Below are 16,740 nucleotides of genomic sequence, written 5' to 3' on the forward strand. Positions count from 1 at the left end.
TGCCACCGCCTGGTGAACCCTTGAGCCGACCCCCTTAGAACGAACTTAATCCGCTCTAGCTTTATAAACCCTGCCATGTCATTTATCCAGGTCTCCACCCCCAGGGGCTTGGCTTCTTTCCACATTAACAATATCCTGCGCCGGGCTACTAGGGACGCAAAGGCCAAAACATCGGCCTCTCTCGCCTCCTGCACTCCCGGCTCTTGTGCAACCCCAAATATAGCCAACCCCCAGCTTGGTTCGACCCAGACCCCCACTACTTTTGAAAGCACCTTTGTCACCCCCATCCAAAACCCCTGTAGTGCCGGGCATGACCAAAACATATGGGTATGATTCGCTGGGCTTCTCGAGCACCTCGCACACCTATCCTCCACCCCAAAAAATTTACTGAGCCGTGCTCCAGTCATATGCGCCCTGTGTAATACCTTAAACTGAATCAGGCTTAGCCTGGCACACGAGGACGACGAGTTTACCCTGCTTAGGGCATCTGCCCACAGCCCCTCCTCGATCTCCTCCCCCAGCTCTTCTTCCCATTTCCCTTTTAGTTCATCTACCATAATCTCCCCTTCGTCCCTCATTTCCCTATATATATCTGACACCTTACCATCCCCCACCCATGTCTTTGAGATCACTCTGTCCTGCACCTCTTGTGTTGGGAGCTGCGGGAATTCCCTCACCTGTTGCCTCGCAAAAGCCCTCAGTTGCATATACCTGAATGCATTCCCTTGGGGCAACCCATATTTCTCGGTCAGCGCTCCCAGACTCGCGAACTTCCCATCCACAAACAGATCTTTCAGTTGCGTTATTCCTGCTCTTTGCCACATTCCATATCCCCCATCCATTCCCCCCGGGACAAACCTCTGGTTGTTTCTTATTGGGGACCCCCCCAAGGTTCCAGTCTTTCCCCTATGCCGTCTCCACTGTCCCCAAATCTTCAGTGTAGCCACCACCACCGGGCTTGTGGTGTAGTTCTTCGCTGAGAACGGCAATGGGGCTGTCACCATAGCCTGTAGGCTAGTCCCCCTACAGGACGCCCTCTCTAATCTCTTCCATGCCGCTCCCTCCTCCTCTCCCATCCACTTACTCACCATTGAAATATTAGCGGCCCAATAATACTCACTTAGGCTCGGTAGTGCCAGCCCCCCCCTATCCCTGCTACGCTGTAAGAATCCCTTCCTCACTCTCGGGGTCTTCCCGGCCCACACAAAACCCATGATGCTCTTTTCAATCCTTTTAAAAAAAAGCCTTCGTGATCACCACCGGGAGGCACTGAAACACAAAGAGGAATCTCGGGAGGACCACCATCTTAACCGCCTGCACCCTCCCTGCCAGTGACAGGGATACCATATCCCATCTCTTGAAATCCTCCTCCATTTGTTCCACCAACCGCGTTAAATTTAACCTATGCAATGTGCCCCAATTCTTGGCTATCTGGATCCCCAGGTAACAAAAGTCCCTTGTTACCTTCCTCAACGGTAGGTCCTCTATTTCTCTACTCTGCTCCCCTGGATGCACCACAAACAACTCACTTTTCCCCATGTTCAATTTATACCCTGAAAAATCCCCAAACTCCCCAAGTATCCGCATTATTTCTGGCATCCCCTCCGCCGGGTCTGCCACGTATAGTAGCAAATCGTCCGCATACAAAGATACCCGGTGCTCTTCTCCTCCTCTAAGTACTCCCCTCCACTTCTTGGAACCCCTCAACGCTATCGCCAGGGGCTCAATCGCCAGTGCAAACAATAATGGGGACAGAGGGCATCCCTGCCTTGTCCCTCTATGGAGCCGCAAATATGCAGATCCCCGTCCATTCGTGACCACGCTCGCCATCGGGGCCCTATACAACAGCTGCACCCATCTAACATACCCCTCTCCAAAACCAAATCTCCTCAACACCTCCCACAAATAATCCCACTCCACTCTATCAAATGCTTTCTCGGCATCCATCGCCACTACTATCTCCGTTTCCCCCTCTGGTGGGGCCATCATCATTACCCCTAACAGCCTCCGTATATTTGTGTTCAGCTGTCTCCCCTTCACAAACCCAGTTTGGTCCTCGTGGACCACCCCCGGGACACATTCCTCTATTCTCATTGCCATTACCTTGGCCAGGATCTTGGCATCTACATTTAGGAGGGAAATAGGTCTATAGGACCCGCATTGTAGCGGGTCCTTTTCCTTCTTTAAGAGAAGCGATATCGTTGCTTCAGACATAGTCGGGGGCAGTTGTCCCCTTTCCTTTGCCTCATTAAAGGTCCTCGTCAATACCGGGGCGAGCAAGTCCACATATTTTCTATAGAATTCGACTGGGAATCCATCCGGTCCCGGGGCCTTTCCCGCCTGCATGCTCCTAATTCCTTTCACCACTTCTTCTACCTCGATCTGTGCTCCCAGTCCCACCCTTTCCTGCTCTTCCACCTTGGGAAATTCCAGCCGATCCAAGAAGCCCATCATTCTCTCCCTCCCATCCGGGGGTTGAGCTTCATATAATTTTTTATAAAATGTCTTGAACACTCCATTCACTCTCTCCGCTCCCTCACTCCCCCTATTTCCCTCGCTGCTCCCCTTTTCCTCAATTTGTGTGCCAGCAACCTGCTCGCCTTCTCCCCATATTCGTACTGTACACCCTGTGCCTTCCTCCATTGTGCCTCTGCAGTGCCCGTAGTCAGCAAGTCAAATTCTACATGTAGCCTTTGCCTTTCCCTGTACAGTCCCTCCTCCGGTGCTTCCGCATATTGTCTGTCCACCCTCAAAAGTTCTTGCAGCAACCGCTCCCGTTCCTTACTCTCCTGCTTCCCTTTATGTGCCCTTATTGATATCAGCTCCCCTCTAACCACCGCCTTCAACGCCTCCCAGACCACTCCCACCTGGACCTCCCCATTATCATTCAGTTCCAGGTACTTTTCAATGCACCCCCTCACCCTTAGACACACCCCCTCATCTGCCATTAGTCCCATGTCCATTCTCCAGGGTGGGCGCCCTCCTGTTTCCTCCCCTATCTCCAAGTCTACCCAGTGTGGAGCGTGATCCGAAATGGCTATAGCCGTATACTCCGTTCCCCTCACCTTCGGGATCAACGCCCTTCCCAGCACAAAAAAGTCTATTCGCGAGTAGACTTTATGGACATAGGAGAAAAACGAGAACTCCTTACTCCTAGGTCTGCTAAATCTCCACGGGTCTACACCTCCCATCTGCTCCATAAAATCTTTAAGTACCTTTGCTGCTGCCGGCCTCCTTCCAGTCCTGGACTTCGACCTATCCAGCCCTGGTTCCAACACCGTATTAAAATCTCCCCCCATTATCAGCTTTCCCATCTCTAGGTCCGGAATGCGTCCTAGCATCCGCCTCATAAAATTGGCATCATCCCAGTTCGGGGCATATACGTTTACCAAAACCACCGTCTCCCCCTGTAGTTTGCCACTCACCATCATGTATCTGCCCCCGTTATCCGCCACTCTAGTCTTTGCCTCGAACATTACCCGCTTCCCCACTAATATAGCCACCCCCCTGTTTTTCGCATCTAGCCCCGAATGGAACACCTGCCCCACCCATCCCTTGCGTAGCCTAACCTGGTCTATCAGTTTCAGGTGCGTTTCCTGTAACATAACCACATCTGCCTTAAGTTTCTTAAGGTGTGCGAGTACCCGTGCCCTCTTTATCGGCCCGTTCAGCCCTCTCACGTTCCACGTGATCAGCCGGGTTGGGGGGCTTCCTACCCCCCCTCCCCCCCCCCCATCGCTTGTCGATTAGCCATCCCCTTTTTCCAGCTCCTCACCCTGTTCCCACGCAGCTGTATCTCCCCCAGGCGGTGCCCCCCCGCCCATCCCCTCCCATACCAGCTCCCCCCTCTCCCCAGCAGTAGCAACCCAGTAATTCCCACCTCCCACCCCCCCCCCCCCGCTAGATCCCCCGCTGGCGTAATTACTCCCCCCATGTTGCTCCCAGAAGTCAGCAAACTCTGGCCGACCTCGGCTTCCCCCCGTGACCTCGGCTCGCACCGTGCAACGCCCCCTCCTTCCTGCTTCTCTATTCCCGCCATGATTATCATAGCGCGGGAACCTCTCCCTTGGCCCCGCCCCCAATGGCCAACGCCCCATCTCCTCCACCTCCCCTCCTCCCCCCATCACCACCTGTGGAAGAGAGAAAAGTTACCACATCGCAGGATTAGTACATAAAACTCCTCTTTCCCCCCTTTTTAACCCTCCTCTTCGCCCCCCACATTCGCCCCACCACTTTGTTCAAACGTTCTTTTTAATAACCCGCTCATTTCAGTTTTTCTTCCACAATAAAAGTCCACGCTTCATCCGCCATCTCAAAGTAGTGGTGCCTCCCTCGATATGTGACCCACAGTCTTGCCGGTTGCAGCATTCCAAATTTTATCTTCTTTTTATGAAGCACCGCCTTGGCCCGATTAAAGCCCGCCCTCCTTCTCGCCACCTCCGCACTCCAGTCTTGATAAACGCGGATCACCGCGTTCTCCCATTTACTGCTCCGAGTTTTCTTTGCCCATCTAAGGACCATTTCTCTATCCTTAAAACGGAGGAATCTCACCACTATGGCTCTGGGAATTTCTCCTGCTCTCGGTCCTCGAGACCGAACTCCTCGGTATGCTCCCTCCACCTCCAACGGACCCGCCGGGGCCTCCGCTCCCATTAACGAGTGCAGCATCGTGCTCACATATGCCCCGACGTCCGCTCCCTCCGCACCTTCAGGAAGACCAAGAATCCTCAGGTTGTTCCTCCTTGCGTTGTTCTCCAGTGCCTCCAACCTTTCCACACATCGTTTCTGATGTGCCTCTTGCGTCTCCGTCTTCACCACCAGGCCCTGTATGTCGTCCTCATTCTCAGCTGCCTTTGCCTTCACGACCCGAAGCTCCCGCTCCTGGGTCTTTTGTTCCTCCTTTAGCCCTTCGATCGCCTGTAGTATCGGGGCCAACAGCTCTTTCTTCATTTCCTTTTTGAGCTCTTCCACACAGCATTTCAAGAACTCTTGTTGTTCGGGGCCCCATGTTAAACTGCCACCTTCCGACGCCATCTTGGTTTTTGCTTGCCTTCCTTGCCGCTGTTCTAAAGGATCCACTGCAATCCGGCCACTTTCTCCTCCTTTTTTCATCCGTATCCGGGGGGGATTCCCTTCTGGTTTACCGCACAGTGTTTTTAGCCGTCAAAATTGCCGTTGGGGCTCCTATCAAGAGCCCAAAAGTCCGTTTCACCGGGAGCTGCCGAAACGTGCGACTCAGCTGGTCATCGCCGCACCCGGAAGCCCCCGGGGGTCCTCCTTTATGAGCGACAAACTGCGTCAATTCCTGCTCAGCAAGGGCATCACCTCGAGCAGGCCGACCAGTTACAACCCCCGGGGGAACGGTCAGGTAGAGAGGGAGAACGGAACGGTCTGCTCCGAAAGCATGTGCGGACGCACAAATCGGACCCGTTAGTCGAGAGGGTTACTCTCCTCCACGCAAACCCTCAATACGCCTACGTGGCGTACCCCGACGGCCGACAGGACACGGTCTCCCTGCGGGACCTGGCACCCGCCAGAACTCCACCCCCCCCCCCCCCAAACACCAGTCACCCGCTCTGGAGCTCCACCCCCCCCCAACACCAATCACCCCCTCCATCCCACCGGCGCACCCCACAGCCACCCCCTTCCCGGGTGGATCGGTCCTTCCCCGGCCCCGAATAGGGGTATTGGAGCGGGAAGAGGCATCACAACACTCTCAGAGACGACGGGGCCCGAGCCAGCGCCTGCATCACCACCAGGGCTAAGACGATCGGCGAGGATGACCAGGGCACCCATTCGACTCATCAAATCAGTATAGTAAAGCAAGAAATGCCTCTGTAAATAATTTTTTTGGGTTGCCCAGTAGAAGCGGTATTGTAAGTAGTACTAGTAGTTGATATCGAAGCATAGCCGCTGTGTTAGCGGCATCCTAGGTACCGATCTGTAAACCCCGACCACCATACGGCCCACTACCCCGCCAGGTTCTTTTTTAACAAGGGGTGAATGTGGTGGTATGTATTAGGGGTATTAAGGTACCCTGTGATGCCGAGAGGCTATTGGTGGATAGACACTGGGTCCCGATTGGATCAGCCGCCTACTGGCTCCACCCAGTAAAGCGGAGTATAAGAGCCCGGGTTCTCCCAGCAGCCGCATTCTGTAACTGTGCTGCTGGGGAACATGTCTGCGTAATAAAGCCATTGTTCGACTCCTTCTCATCCCGTCTCGCGAGTGATTGATTGTGCTACAATCTGTGACCTGCTACTTAGTTAGACAAGCAGCATGGAGTCATATGGTAGTATTTTCTGGCAACCCACCACGTGTTTCGCAGAGGCGGAGGGCAACTCACTGTTGGCCAGTGGGGGGATCCCACCAGTGTCAATGGGGTTTCCCATTGAATGCACCCTCGCCACCAGGAAACCTGTGGCGGGGGTGCACCATCGGTGAGACGGGAAGATCCCATGGATCTGAATGGCCGGACATAGCATTCCGGCAGCAGTACCAGGCAGAAGAAAATGTTTGAAAAGCCACGGATCAAAGGGGGCAGTCAGCCCATCAAAACTTGTTACTCAGATTGCTTGATAGTGCAGAACTTTAATATTGCTGAAAATCTAACAGTAGACATTTTGCATTGGGTTTGCAAGCACAGGTTGCCGATTACAAACAAACAGAGGAACATATTGTTTGATTCGATCAGTCAATTGCTGGGATGTACAGCCTATAAGCCTGCCATTATACCAACAATGAAATTCATACATGATGCTGTTCAATTGTACGGTGGGCCGAACATCCTTTTGGACTGCCAACAGCATTCTAATAGTGGAAGATACCACTCACACCACCAAGCCTGCTAATAGCTACCATAACAATCAATTTAAGACAATCAGTCGAGCTTATAATGTTTGTTATAATGTTTAATGTCAGCTTTGTCAAAGAGTCAACCAAACTCGAAATGCAAGTTCCCTTCTCTCTCCACAGATGCTGACAGACCTACTGAGATTGTCCAGTATTTTCTGTTTGATCTGATACTGTGGCTTATTTATGACATGAATTCATATGCAGGACCCCATTCTCTGAAAGCAAAAGGAATATGCCCAAGCCTTGCACCTTTTTAAAATTATATTCCGAAGCAGGGAGAGACTATAGTTCCCCTGTGCTTTCTCCATGATCAATCAGAGTTGATTTGTCGACCAAGCCGCACCTCTTCTCTCCATTAGTATAAATTGTGCTGATCGTTTGAAATTTGGTATTCTTGCCTTTGTCCTGCTGAGTGCAAGATGAACTGTTTCAGCAACATGTCTCTCTTTTCAGCCTGTTGCATTAATACCCCTGGACTCCAAGTGTTGCAGTACCTTTCATTTCCCTATCTATCTTGGCTGATTATTCCAATTATTAATAATCATTTGAGTAATTCAATTTTTCCTTTAATTCTGGGCAGGACATCTCTCTTGATTCAGAGACTGCTCTCGCTACCCTCCAAAAAAAGAGGAACTGAGGTTTTTTTAAAAAAAAGTCTTTTTAATGCAGTCTTTCAGTTTTACAGAAATCGCATCAAACAAAACAAAACAAAAAGGTTAGCCATAGGGAGTAATGAACAAAAGGTACAGCGCACACCGATAGTCAATGCAAAAATGGGAACAAGACCAGATAAATCAGGGACGAAGTTCCCAACATCTTCCCTTCATGGATACGATATACATCTACTGGGTCAAAACTGGGTACACACAGCATCACAGACCCTACATCGTACCCTAAACAAAATGACAGAAGGAAAAAACCAACATCACAAGAGTCCCAGAGCTAAAGAGGAAATTGACTAACACTCAGTGCAAATTAAACTCTTCTCCAGGCCCAGGTCAGAACAGACAGCCAGGATATAACAACAGGATGGCAAGGGGAGGACCGGGCACCAACAAGGCTCAAATCTCAACCCAGGATCTCCCATAGTTAAAAAAAGGATACCCCCATCCCAGGAGCAGCAGGATACGGATCAAGGAGCCCAGAACTGAGCCTGGCCTAACCCGGCACCATCCCCAATTCAGGATAACTAAGCCCGAAGACTAGCATCACACCCAGCAGTCAAAGAGGGAGACTCGTATCTGGAGAAACAACTGACCCCTCCCTAAAGTGGAGTCACAAAAGTCCCAGTCCTCAACAGGATAACACCCCATATACCTCGGCCTGGAAAAGGAAAGACGCTGAACAAAAATAAGAGACTAACTCACGCTTGGGGGACCTTGCTTGAACATAGTGAGGACAGAACTGATCCTACCAACCTGTCCCCTCCACCCCTCACCCCGCTCCAACTCTGCTCATCCTCCCACCGAAGATACATCAGGATAAAGAGACTGAGTGCACACCCCAAACTCAACATTCAGGGTAACATGATATAAACTTAAATCAGGATGACCTGATAACGGCGCAGGACATCACACCCAAATTATTCACTTCCCTGTAAGCAAATGTATTGACAACAGCCACAAACAACACAAAACCATCAGGGAGCAAAGTCCAGGATAACAACTGAGATGTGAGATCATTATCGGGATAAAGACTGCTCCATCGGCGCACAAAAAAAGTAGAATCAAGGGTAAAACAGGATTAAAAATGTTGAGCAACCTTCAGGATGTTCCACGGATTCCAACGATCGAAGCACAAAATCTCATTGCTTCCAACATGCCGTCTGACCCAAACCCAGGTGGCCCATAACCTAGGCTGCAGCAGGGGGGATGCCCCAGCCAGCTCAGTCATCTCCAACCCCTTTCAACAATACAGGACCAGGGGTCGGGAGGTCAATCCCACCCCCGATCTCGAAGACTGGATTAAATATGCTCCATCGACAGCCTCTCTCTGCAACAAGAGCCTCCTTGTGCACCTCCATCTCCTCTATAAGAACGCTCCGCAACTCTTAAAATTGGGCTTTGACGACCTGCACTGCGGAGCCGAGACAAAGCCCCACCCCAACTCCTTGCAGCCACCACAGATCAATGAGGATTTAAGCATTTTGCCTCCGCTCAATAGTGCCAAAACACTGACCAACAAATCCCGGAACATAGTAAATACTCCCTAAACCAAGAAAAGGCATTTAAAAAATGTACACATGTTAAAAAAAATAGGTGAAAAGGTGAATAGAGCAGAGCTCTGTGAAAACGAAGCCACTCCCAAGCTCACATCATGAAGACCCCATTTTGGAATTGAAGTTTACTCAATGCCTCCCATTTTGCCTTTTTCAGATTATCACAACAGGAATGACTTCAAACTGCTTCCCTTTGGAAAATCTTTAAGCGATGAAATCAAATTTATTGGAGGATATAATACAACCATGATTGAGTTTGTGTCATGTTGTTTAGAAGACACAGTTAGATGTATTCAAGTTTGCACAGTAATGGATTAAACTGAATGATTGTGTACAGTATACTGAGTTACTAAAGTGTAACTAAGTCAGGATGCAATTGTAAGCACGTGTTTGATACATGTGCAGGTAATTGAGTTGTATCAGCTGATTGGAAGACAAGGTAATGGATTATTCTATTTCGGGTCTGATGCGACCATCAATTCACTCGAGACAAAGAATTGAAGTGAACAGTGGCTTTAATCAGCTAGAACTGTGCCTGCCTGCGACTGCTCTGCACTGAGAGCCGCCTGCAGGGCAGCAGCTCCATATACCTCCCCAAAGAGGCGGAGCCAGGGGCAGAGCCCACAAGGGCACCAACATGATACAATGCAGTGTAATACAATACAATGGTCCATAGGTGGAGCCCACAAGGCCAACAACATAGTACAATGCAATACAGTGGTGAATGGCTGCCATAATACATTCACCACTTTCACCCCCTGTTAAAAAAATTGAAGTCCAGCGGGGGTGAAGTGGCTCACAGGTTGAGTCTGTCCGGCGCCCTGATCGTGCACTGCGATCGCCTGAGCTCTCGTTTTGCTGCGGGCGCGGGTGTTGAACTCATTGGTGCGGGCACGGGTGTTGAACTCGTCGATGTGGGCACGGGTGTGGACTCTGGGAGCGTGTCTTCTGGAGCTTCACCCCTGTAGGTCGGCGATGGGGGTAGGGGGTGTAGGAGGAGGGGTGGAGACCATGTAGGGGCAGGGGCGCAGTTCGGCTGTTCGGTGTAGGTTGGGGGGGGATAGGTGATGGTCATAGGGGATTCTACGGGTGCCAGGTCCCGGAGGGAGACTGTATCTTGTCGGCCGTCGTGGTGCGCTACTTAGGCATACTGGGGGTTGGCGTGAAGGAGCTGGACTCTCTCGACCAGGGGGTCGGACATATGGCTCCTCACGTGTTTTCAGAGGAGTATGGGCCCCGATGTCTTCAGCCAGGCTGGAAGCGAGACCCCGGAGGTGGATTTCCCGGGGAAAACAAATAGGCGGTCATGAGGGGTCTCGTTCGTGGCTGTGCAAAGAAAAGACCTAATGGAGTGGAGCGTGTCGGGGAGGACCTCCTGCCAGTGGGAAACTGGGAGACTCCTAGACCGTAGGGCCAGGAGGACGGCCTTCCATACCGTCGCGTTCTCCCTCTCCACCTGTCCGTTTCCCCGGGGGTTGTAGCTGGTAGTCCTGCTCAAGGCGATGCCCTTACCGAGCAGATACTGACGCAGTTCGTCGCTCGTAAACGAGGAGCCCCGGTCACTGTGGACGTAAGTGGGGAAACCGAATAAGGTGAAGATACTATGTAGGGCTTTAATGACCATGGCCGCGGTCATGTCGGGGCAAGGGATTGCAAAGGGGAAGCGGGAGTACTCGTCAATGACGTTGAGAAAATACGAGTTGCGGTTGGTAGAGGGGAGGGGCCCTTTGAAGTCGATACTGAGGCGCTCGAAGGGCCAGGATGCCTTCACCAGGTGGGCCTTATCTGGTCGATAGAAGTGCGGCTTACACTCCGCGCAGATTTGGTAGTTCCTGGTCATGGTCCTGATCTCCTCGGTGGAGTAAGGCAGGTTGCGGGCCTTGATGCAGTGGTGAAGCCGGGTGACCCCCGGGTGACAGGAGTCGCTGTGGATGGCCCGGAATCAGCCATCTTGCACGCTGGCGCATGTGCCGCGGGACAGGGCATCTGGGGGCTCATTGAGCTTCCCAGGATGATACACTATATCATTATTATAGGTGGAGAGTTTGATTCTCCACCTCAAGATTTTATCGTTCTTGTTCTTGCCCCGCTGTGTGTTGTCGAACATGAAGGCTACCGACCGTTGGTCGGTGATGAGGATAAACCTCCTACCAGCGAGGTAGTGCCTCCAATGCTGTACAGCTTCCACAATGGCTTGAACTTCTTTTTCGACTGAGCAGTGTTGAATCTCGGAGGCGTTGAGGGTACGGGAGAAAAAGGCTCCAGGCCTGCCTGCCTGATTAAGGGTAGCGGCGAGGGCGACCTCAGATGCGTCGCTCTCCACCTGGAAGGGGGTGGACTCGTCCACCATGCCCATCGCGGCTTTGGCAATATCTGCCTTGATGCGGCTGAAGACCTGGCGGGCCTCAGCCGCCAGTGGAAAGATGATAGCTTTGATCAGTTGGTGGGCTTTGTCCGCATAGTTGGGGACCCACTGGGCATAATATGAAAAGAAACCGAGGCGTCTTTTCAGGGCCTTGGGGCAGTGGGGGAGGGGGAGTTGCAGGAGGGGGCGCATACGGTCGGGTTCGGGCCCTAGGACTCCGTTTTCCATGACATAGCCGAGGATGGCTAGTCGGGTTGTGCGGAAAACGCATTTCTCCTTGTTATAAGTGAGGTTGAGGGCTTGGGCGGTTTGGAGAAACTTCTGAAGGTTGGCGTCGTGGTCCTGCTGGTCATGGGCGCAGATGGTGATTCGGAGGGAACAGCGCCTTACCGTGTCTGGGTGTACGAAGCTCTCCATGCTCCCGGAGTCATACAGGCAGGACGTCTCATGCCCATTGACCCGGACGGTCATCATGGAGTTCTTGAGGTGCTTTGGGCGTGACTGGTCGAGGGTGACCACGTCGAGTTGCGGGTAGCCAGCGTGGTCGGAGGTGGTGGGATGGTCCCAAGATGGCGGCCCCCGTTGCTTGCACATGTCGGGCGGCGTTGAAGATGGCGGCCCCCGTCGGTCGCACGTGTCGGGCGGCGATGAAGATGGTGGCCCCCATGAGTCGCACATGGCGGGCCGCGTGGGGGACGGCGGCCAAGATGGCGGCCCCCGTGAGTCGCACGTGCTGTGTAAAGTCGAAGATGGCTGCCCCCATGGACAACACGAGGCGGATGACGCGTCCAAAGGGGGCGGAGCCGGCAGGCACGCAGCCACGCTGCAGGGTCTGCGGGTCTGTGAGTATGAGAGTCGGGCCTCTGATTTGGAGGACTTGGACCTGGCCAGGTAAGCTTTGGCAAAGTGCCCTTTCTTGCCGCAGTCGCCACAGGTCACGTTCCGAGCTGGGCAACGCTGTCTGGGGTGCTGGTGCTGGCCGCAGGAATAGCAGGGTAGCCCTGCGGGTTGGGCGGGCAGACGCGTGGCACAGGCCTGGGGTACTCTCTGGTCAGGTGTCCACGAGGGGGTCGCGTGGTCGGAGGGGAAAGCGTTGAGGCTCTGGAGCGCTACTTCTAGGGAGATGGCTAGTTTTAAAATAAAAAATAAATGAAAATCGCTTATTGTCACAAGTAGGCTTCAAATGAAATTACTGTGAAAAGCCCCTAGTCACCACATTCCGGCGCCTGTTCGGGGAGGCTGGTACAGGAATTGAACCATGCTGCTGGCGTGCTTTCGTCTGCTTTCAAAGCCAGCGATTTAGCCCTGTGCTAAACAGCCCCTAATAATAATCGCTTATTGTCACAAGTAGGCTTCAATGAAGTTACTGTGAAAAGCCCCTCGTCGCCACATTCCGGCGCCTGTTCGGGGAGGCCGGTACGGGAATTGAACCCGCGCTGCTGCCTTGTTCTGCATTACATGCCAGCTGTTTAGCCCATTGTGCTAAACCAACCATTTCACCGTCTCTTCTAGGTCGAGGGTGCCCTTCTTGAGCAGACGCTGTCTGACGTAGTTGGATCGGACTCCAGCCACATAGGCGTCCCGGATGGCGAGTTACATATGTTGTGAGGCTGTGACGGCCTTGTAGTAGCAGCTTCGCACAAGTACTTTCAGGTCACATAGGTACTCCTCCAGCGATTTCCTGGGACGTTGGCGGCGAGTGGTGAGGAGATGCCGCACGAACATTTTGTTCACCAGCCTCACGTATTGCCGCTTCAGGACTGCGACCGCGTTTGCGTATGTGGTCGCTTCCTCGCTTTGCACGGAGATTCGATGGCTCACCCGGGCGTGGAGGAGGCTCAGCTTCTGTTCGCGGTGACAGAGGCGAGGAGGAGGCGGCAAGGTAGATCTCAAAACAGCGGAGCCAGTGCGAAAAAATCCCTTTGGCTTCAGCGGCCTGTGGGTCGAGTTCCAGTCGGCCAGGTTTGAGGGCTGCTTCCACCGCGATGTTGTAGCTGATTAAATTGATGCGACCATCAATTCACTCGAGACGACGAGTTGAAGTGAACAGTGGCTTTAATCAGCTAGAACTGTGCCTGCCTGCGACTGCTCTGCACTGAGCCCCGCCTGCAGGGCAGCAGCTCTATATACCTCCCCCAAAGGAGGAATGTAATAGGTATGCAATACAGTGGTGAATGGCTGCCATAATACATTCACCACAGAGTCCTTGAACAATTTCACTTTCAATGGCTGTACCAGGTTTTCCTTGAACTCCCCTTGTGAATTGTGAGCTGAATTTTACAGTGGCTGGCAGGGGCGAGGGGGTTTGTGTTGCTCATCAGCCTTGCTCCACCAGAAGGAATATCGGTCTTGAACAGATCGACATGAAACAAGGCTGCCTTGAAACGTTGGGCAGATTCGGCAGCCTTGTCACATCCGACTTGGTGTCAGGACGAGGCTGTTGAATCTCACGAGAGGTCTCTCGCGAGATTTCCAACGCTCGAACCTTCATGTGAGAGTCAACGGAATCTCGCAAGACTTCACGATCTGTATCTTACCATTAGGCTCATTTAAATATACGAATCCAGGGCCCTGGATTCACCAGCCGCGCCTAGGAGATCTCACCAGGATGCTGTTTAGTGCTGGTCCACACAAACGTGGACCAGTTGTAATGGCACCTGGGTGGGGGGGGGTCTTCCAGTCCATTGGTGACACCCAGATGGTTGGGTGTTGAGCAGGGTGGTACCCTGGCACTCCCACTGGCGCCTAGGTACCTTGGCACTACCAGCCTAGCACCTTAACACTACCACCTGGGGACAGGTGGCACTTGCAGGCTGGCAATCTGGCAGGGGCCCTTCCAGGGTGCCAGGCTGGCAGTGCCAAGGTTCCTGGGTGCAAGATTGCCCGTTGGGTGAAGTTGGGGGGTCTGGAGGCTGCGCTGGGATCGAAGGATCGGGGCTGCATTTCAAAAATGGAGCCCTGATCAACGAGTAGTCTCCCCAATGCAGGAAATTACTGAAGTGCAGCCTCAATGGGACATTCCTTGCTGAGGCAAACAAAAAGAGGCAAATTGCTGTTAGATAGCGGGGTCTTTCACGGTGCTGCAGGTTGGGGGGCGGAGGGTTGTACTGCTCATCTGCCCCGCACTCCACATCATGCTCCTGGTGGCCTTATGAAAGTGAGTGTGGGATTTCTACCCCTCAGTGAAAGGAAGTCCTGCCCATGACGGCTGCTATCAAACCTGTTTGGCTAGCAGCTCTAGCAGTCCCAGCAGTCCCAGAACTCTGTAGCAGGCGCTGCTGTGACTGCAAGTAGGCCTCAATATGAAGACAGCAAGCATCTCCCAGAGTTATATGTCGGGGTGTTGGATGGGGAGGAATCTGGGAGTTTGTGGGATAGTGTTGGGCGCGACCAGGAGAATGTAGTGGGGTGGATGTGGGTGGCGGTAAGGAGGGTGGGGAGGGTGAGTTTTGGTCAGGGGGTGGGTAACATCTTGGGGAGGGGGCTACCCTCATTGCATGCAAGGAACTCTTAAAGGATGTACCCCTCTTTCTCCCTGCTTTTAAAAAATCAGCCATGTTATGGTTTTGGAAGCATAATATTCGGGTCAATTGGCTTGTTTACAAGTTCACTTAATGTTTTTAAATGGCGGACTGCTGATTTTGACACCCCCCCTAGCATTTTATGGGAAATGGGTTGGGAGGGGTGGGCAGAAAGAGGGTGAGTTAACTGCCTCTCATAAGACTGGTGGGGTGGGGCGATGGGATGGGGCATATAATCCAGCCGGATAAGTGTGCAACTTTACACAGCTAATATCACCGGAATTTTTGTAATATTTTTATCACATCTCCCATCAAATCAATTGGATGGAGAATACTTCCTTGACTACACTAACATGCCCTTTAAGAAAATCATAGCCACGCCAGTGCCGGCAGGTAAACATTTATATAGTTGGTTCAGTTTGATGTACTTGCAATCCTATTGAGTAAGAAAAGCAAGTAAAATTTTAACAGTCACCATTTTAGATACAGAGACTTCAAATACTTTTCACTCCATCCAAGGTTTCCTGTGTACAAAAGGCATTTTATATTGCAGTGTTTTCAAACTTTATTTCCCGAGGACCCATTTTTACCAACAGGCTGATCTTTGCGACCCACGCCGGCCAACCTTCGCGACACACGCCGGCCGACCTTGGCGACCCACGCCTGCTGGCGACCTTGGCGACCCACGCCTGCTGGCGACCTTGGCGACCCACACCTGCTGGCCGACCTTGGCGACTCACGCCTGACGGCCGACCTTGGAGATCCACGCCTGCCGGCTGACCTTGGCGACCCACGCCTGCCAGTCGACCTTTGCGACCCACGCCAGCCGACCTTTGCGACCCACGCCGGCCGACCTTCGCGACCCACATCGGCCGACCTTCGCCACCTACATCGGCCGACCTTCGCGACCCACGCCGGCCGACCTTCGCGACCCACGCCGGCCGACCTTTGCGACCCACGCCGGCCGACCTTGGCGACCCGTGCCTGCCAGCGACCTTGGCGACCCACGCCAGCCGACCTTGGAGATCCACGCCTGCCGGCTGACCTTGGCGACCCACGCCTGCCGGCCGACCTTTGCGACCCACACCGGCCGACCTTTGCGACCCACGCCGGCCGACCTTTGCGACCCACGGTGGCCGACCTTCGCGACCCACATCAGCCGACCTTCGCCACCCACATCGGCCGACCTTCGCCACCCACGGTGGCCGACCTTCGCGACCCACATCAGCCGACCTTCGCCACCCACATCGGCCGACCTTCGCCACCCACGCCGGCCGACCTTCGCGACCCATGCTGGCCGACATTGGCGACCCACGCCGGCTGACCTTCACGACCCACGCCGGCCAATCTTCGTGACCCACCATTTTATCTTACCTTTAAAGCGCGAGGTGAGCCTGTTTGCTCCTCGTTTACTTGTTTGCTGCTGACAAAATGGAGGATTTGCAATCACGCCCAAAGCACATGATGTCAGCATTCGGGGCGCGTGACCTGCTCTTTGCCTCTTTTTAGGCAGGAAGAATGCATTGAATTAAAAAAAAATCTTCTCCTGGGTCAGCGCACTGATGTCAGGAGGAGGTGGTGCTTCTGACTGTGCTCCATGCATGCGCACCGGTGAGCGGGCACGCATGCGCAGTACGCCCACATTTTTTTAGCTGGTCGCGGCCGTCATTTTTAAAGCCGCTCGGAGCCGCCATTGTTAAAAGCTGGCTGCTGCGGCTGTTGCGCGTGAATTCCTGTTATTGGGAACGCCACGATGGATGGATCCTCCCGACACCTGCCCG

General features: G+C 53.1%; 1 protein-coding gene across 2 annotated transcripts in view; it reads left to right on the forward strand.

Moving 5' to 3' along the window:
- Positions 1-16,740, forward strand: part of LOC140418281 (uncharacterized) — a 111,093-nt gene that overhangs the window by 33,359 nt on the left and 60,994 nt on the right. The gene's annotated exons all lie outside the window — the stretch shown is intronic.

The sequence above is a fragment of the Scyliorhinus torazame genome, chromosome 1, assembly GCF_047496885.1.
Source record: "Scyliorhinus torazame isolate Kashiwa2021f chromosome 1, sScyTor2.1, whole genome shotgun sequence".
Lineage (NCBI taxonomy): Eukaryota > Metazoa > Chordata > Chondrichthyes > Carcharhiniformes > Scyliorhinidae > Scyliorhinus > Scyliorhinus torazame.